This window comes from Alligator sinensis, unplaced genomic scaffold (assembly GCF_000455745.1).
Source record: "Alligator sinensis unplaced genomic scaffold, ASM45574v1 scaffold381_1, whole genome shotgun sequence".
NCBI classification, from domain to species: Eukaryota; Metazoa; Chordata; order Crocodylia; family Alligatoridae; genus Alligator; species Alligator sinensis.
This window is the reverse complement of record NW_005842440.1, coordinates 368,293-373,611: the sequence shown is the minus strand read 5'-3', so window position 1 is coordinate 373,611 and position 5,319 is coordinate 368,293.

Below are 5,319 nucleotides of genomic sequence, written 5' to 3'. Positions count from 1 at the left end.
TTGTTCAGTTTTTACACAGCACCTAGCATATTGCGGTCTTGGGGCTCCTAAGCACCATGGTTATATAAAAAAAATATAGTAAATCAGTACTACCTCCCCAAACAAAAATCAGGCCTGCTGCCTACACTTACTTGCATGCAAGCTGTAGCCATGCTATTATTGCTACTTTCCAGGTTCTCCACATAGGCTTTTTGCTCTTCTGTCCTTCTCATATAATCCTAAAGATGCTATTCTGCTTCTCTCCCTTCCTCTAAAAGTGACATTGGCTTGAGCTGCTCCCTGTCTGTTATAGGAACAGCAGGAGTTCCTTGCTCCACGTCCTTCTGTTCTCCAAAGAAAGCACAGATTCAAAGGAGAGGGAAGTTGGTTCCTCCCCACTGGGTGCAACTACATGTGCCTATTAATACACAGCAATAAGCTCCAGAGCTTATCATCCCAGAGCTTATTGCTGCTGACTGTGTGTCTGCCATGTGCCCAGGAACTGACTAGGCCACAAGGTTGCTTCAGCATGTGGCTAGCTGGCAGGCAGCTCCTGCACTGAAGTACCCTTATGCCACAGCCAGCCCCTCCAGTGTCTATATGTGTGCTGCTGTGGAGTTTTTCACTCTGCAGCAGGATAGTATTTACAAGTACTGTCCTGCTACAAAGTAAATTTGGTTTACTCCAGCCTGATAGGGGTGCACATGTAGATGCTGAGACTCTTACAGTGCAGCTAAATTAATCTATGCAGTAAATGTCTCATGTAGACACACCCAGTGAATCAGCATATAGGACCAGCATATAGACATGCTATGAGCAATAAGAGCTCAGATGTACAAACACTTGCAAGTTTCCCACTTAGAGAGAAGGAAGCAGTTGTACCAGCTCCACCAGCTGGGCTCTGAACCTGCACTGATGTTGAAAACAAGCAGAAACTTTGAGAGGAACTCTTACACACGTATTTCACTTGGGTATGGACCCTTCCAAACACCAAATCATTCCCTTTGTGGTTACAGTCCCACCTTGGCAAAGACGAGTCCTATTTGTGTTAACTTAATAGGAATGGTGTGACATTCTCAAGGCCCCATACTCGTTAGTCACCTTTGCCCTCAGCCCATTAGTGCACGTTGACCTGGTGGGGTAGGGGTGCAGCCTGAAAACTAAAAGCTATCATGGCTAGCTACTGCAGCATTGCTTTCCCTCTCACTCCCCTAAACCCTAGAGCAGTGGTTCTCAACCTTTTCAGACTCAGGGAACACCTCCATAACTTTTGAGACTTGAGCAACACCCCATTGAAAAAAACTATTACAGTACTTCCTTGCGGAGAGGCCAGGCAGGGAAAGCCTGAGTCTGTCTGTATCTGTTTATCACCTTGCACTTCACTTACCTCCTCACCTTCCTGATATACCCTTCAAAGTATCTTGTGGCATTACAGGGTGCCCTGGCACTGTGGTTGAGAGTCCCTGCCCTAGAGGCAGGATCTATTCCCTACATTTATTATTGTGGACTGTAGGTCCAATCCCAGAAGATGCCACGGGCCCTCGTTTCCACTGGAAATGCACTAAAACCCCCCAAATGAATCCATCATTGTTTTAAGTTTCCTGCACTGTTTCAGTTTGTTTAGGCCTCAGAAAAAAAAGAGCAGCAGCCATTTCTAATACCACTACTTAACCAAAAATATGACTGTTCTGTGAAGAATGTGAATTTAAGAACAATTTTTCAAAATGTTTTTAAAATCTCCCCCCTTTCAGTGTCTGCTTGCAGTAGTTGGAGTTACTGTTTGGCAGAGAAGGATGTAAACAGACTACATCATGTTTTGATTCAATCATTTGTAAAATCAGGACTCACCTGAGAAGAACAGCACAGAGTACTCTCTAGGCACTGCCTTTTCCAGCCAGAGATTTCAAGGCATGCCACAAAATTATTCTGGGGTTACAAATAGGGAAACCAAAGCAGAGAGCAGTTAAGGCACTGGAGGCAGTCTGAAGCAGAGACCAGGTCTCCTGCCTTTCCATCTGCAAGCCATTAAACTGCAGCTGTCCTTCCTACTTGGGAATGGATTAGTAACACTATCTATGAAGGGTTCTGCTGTTTTTTCAACAATCCCCACATGTACAATTGCTTCCCTGCTTGAAATCCAATCTGTTGATGCTTTCCTCAGAATGACCAGAAAAAACTAACTCCCATTTGAAAGTACCAAAAATCAAAGTTTCAGAGCCTCTGAAAATAAATTCCTACAATTGAAACGAAGATTTTTTTTTTTTTTAAATAGAACTTGTCTAACCCACCAGGAAATTCCCATTTTAAATAGAAGTTGAGTTTTATAAACCCAGCTTTGTGGCAGTAGAACTTTTTGATAGTTTCTATTTATGCTGGATGTAAACTGCCTCAGTTTGTGGTTTACTATATAACTATATGCAGCAGTTAAACATTAGCAACATCAGAGCAGGCTTTGCTGTACTAGAGAGCTGGATAGTTTTTAAAGGATTATTTTGCTTTTCTGGTTTTGGTCTTTTCAGCACATGGTAGAAGTAAAAAAAGCTGCCTATGCTTCACTTAATTGAAATAATTGATCTTGCTCTTTGCCAGCTGCCACGTTGCTCACTCTTGTTAATATTTTGTCATGTTTGTTGTTTTTTGCAAGATTCGATTACACTAAATTTTCCACGTTCTCTCACTGCTATGTTCTCTCAACTGGAATCTTCCCCACCATGAAACACATGATTAGTCCCAGAACCCAAAGTGCTTTGTGCCAAACAACACACACAAACCAAAATAGTTTAGTGGGGAGGGGCAAGGGAGTCTATCAGTTTTCTTGCTAAGCCCAGGTAGGTATTTTCAACTATTGGCAGACAAGGACAAATCTGTTTACCAAAGTGCTACTGATGACTTCTTAAGAAAGGCAGGGTGCATCTACATGTGCAATTAATGTGAACCAATAAACTCTAGAGCTTATCACAGACCCCTTGCTGAGGCATGTGGAGATGTGGAGCAGCTGGCTAGGGCACAAGGTGCTTCAGTGCCGGGGTTGCCTGCTGGCTAGCCCTGCACTGAGGCACCCTGTGACCCAGCCAGCTGGGGCAACATCTACATGTGTGCTGCTGTGCACAAAAAAACTCCACAGGAGGGTAGCACTTACATTTTACAAGACTATGCTGCTGCAGTTTATTAGTTTTGTGTGCCCCAATAGGGGTGCACACACAGATGCCAAGATACTTACTGCACAGTTAATTGATCAGCTGTTCAGTAAAGGCCTTGTGTAGACACCCAGTGTACCAAGAGCATAGCTCTTGAGAGCACACGTTTTACAGTGAATGAAACAGAAAAGGGAAGATGCTAAATAAACAAAAATGAGACATCAGTACTTAAACCTGAACAGGCTGGCTAGTGATGACAGTGCTGCATGTAAAAAGAACTGCAGTTGGTCCTTTATATGATCAGGTTTAGAAACCAGAAACCTTTCTTGATACTAGACTACAGACTACTTTAGAGCAACTTGGGAACTGGTTACTTCCGTAGGTCTTTGGCAGAGGTGCTAAAGGGTTCTATAGTAGGCAGTAGGTGGTTTGTAGTTGTTACATGGCCAGACAGATCTGTATAGGTGGGATTGTTCAGTTTTCCAGAACAGGGACAAAAATCCAATTCAGAGGTACCATAAATGAGAATGTAAATTACATGCAAGTAAATTGGAGTGAGTGTAACTTAGAGGCCATGAAGATGGGAACAAAAAGGATGAGGTTACACCATGAAGAAACAGCAAAACAGGATAATAAAAAACAGAAACCCTTGCCTACAGCTTCCTGCTAGCTTTTTCTTTGCCCTTTGTCCTTCATCCCTATGACCATCTCATTCCACTTAGGAACATACATCCTACCATACCTCTGGCTTTGCCTTGGAGCTCTGTTTCATTGTCATGGAGAATGGGGCTATTCAAGATCGAGGAAGCTTACAGTAACAGAAAAGGCTCATCCTCATTTGGACTTAAAAAAAAGGAAAATCCACCTTCTATATTCAGTGGAGCATCTACTTCTTTCCATGTAATTGACACAAGCATTGACATTTGAGATAAATGAGTTGGAGCAGAGAACAAAATCAGCCACACTTCATCCTCTTGAAATTCAAGCTGTTTACTGTACACCTTGTTATACACCTTTCACACAAGCTTTCAGAGCTATTTGCACATCAGCTATTAATTCATGATCCCCACCCCACCTCCTTTTTACCACATTTGCTAAGTCAGGAAAGATGCAAAGATTTCTTGATCGACCATTAATCCAACACCCTCTTTCTGGCAACAGATTAGTATCAACCATTGGCTGCTCTATTCTGTAAAGCGAGATATTCTGTTATCTTGCCACCTCTCAGACAACAAGATCCTTAATTCAGTTTAAGACAAACATTCACTGAAGCCACTGAAATAGTAATACTACAGTGACCCATTTGCTCCAAAGGACAAACTCCTACCACGAGTTATTGGAATTTAACTTGTTCATAGATTATATACAAAACTCACACATTCGTATTTTGAAACTATATTGGAATTTTTCATTTATCAGGGAAGCACACCTTTGCTTTAATCGATTTCATTCTTCAGTTCTAGCTTGCCAAATCTAATAAACATTCTCCACATCACACGGATCAACTTCATTAAAGTATCAAACATCTTCCAGGCTGAGGTGATGAAGCATTGTCCAGAGCTCAGAAGAGGGTTGCTGATGCATGGAGATAGCATTTCTGCAAGAGACACTTTAGTTAAGGTGCTGTGAGAATGTCTGCAGATATAGTTTCTTTGAGATCATGAGTAAAATTCACTTTATTATAAGTCCTCCTTTTCCTGTCTTCACAATGAGAGTTCTGCTTCCTTGCTCATGTTGCTGCCATGTTACCTGCTTACAAGCATTTTCCCTTTTACCATTTTTCATATTGTTCTCCACACATCATTCATCTTGCTGCAGAAACCAAGCAGCCTCACCTGAGTCAAGGGAGAAGGCTTGTTCCAAGCCCATCTGCTTACAAAACAGTTTGTTCTTAGACACAGAATTCTGTTCATGCCATGTACTACTGGACTTACCTAATGCATACTCTAAGCATTATTATCCCTACTCAGTGTCTCGGACGGCCAGGGCCGACTCGAGTTACGCTCGTACGTCAGGGCGGGCTGGTGAATGGAGAGGCAGACAACTTATTGGTTGTAAAAAACTTTACTCACGCCGCTTGCAGTCATGACGCATGTGGTCTGGTCATCGGAACAACCACATGAGTTGTTCCAGCTGGCGGGGCCCAAGCCAGTTAATCCGTCCGCAATTCAAAGCCGGCGGGGAAAGGGGTACGTCGGGGTTG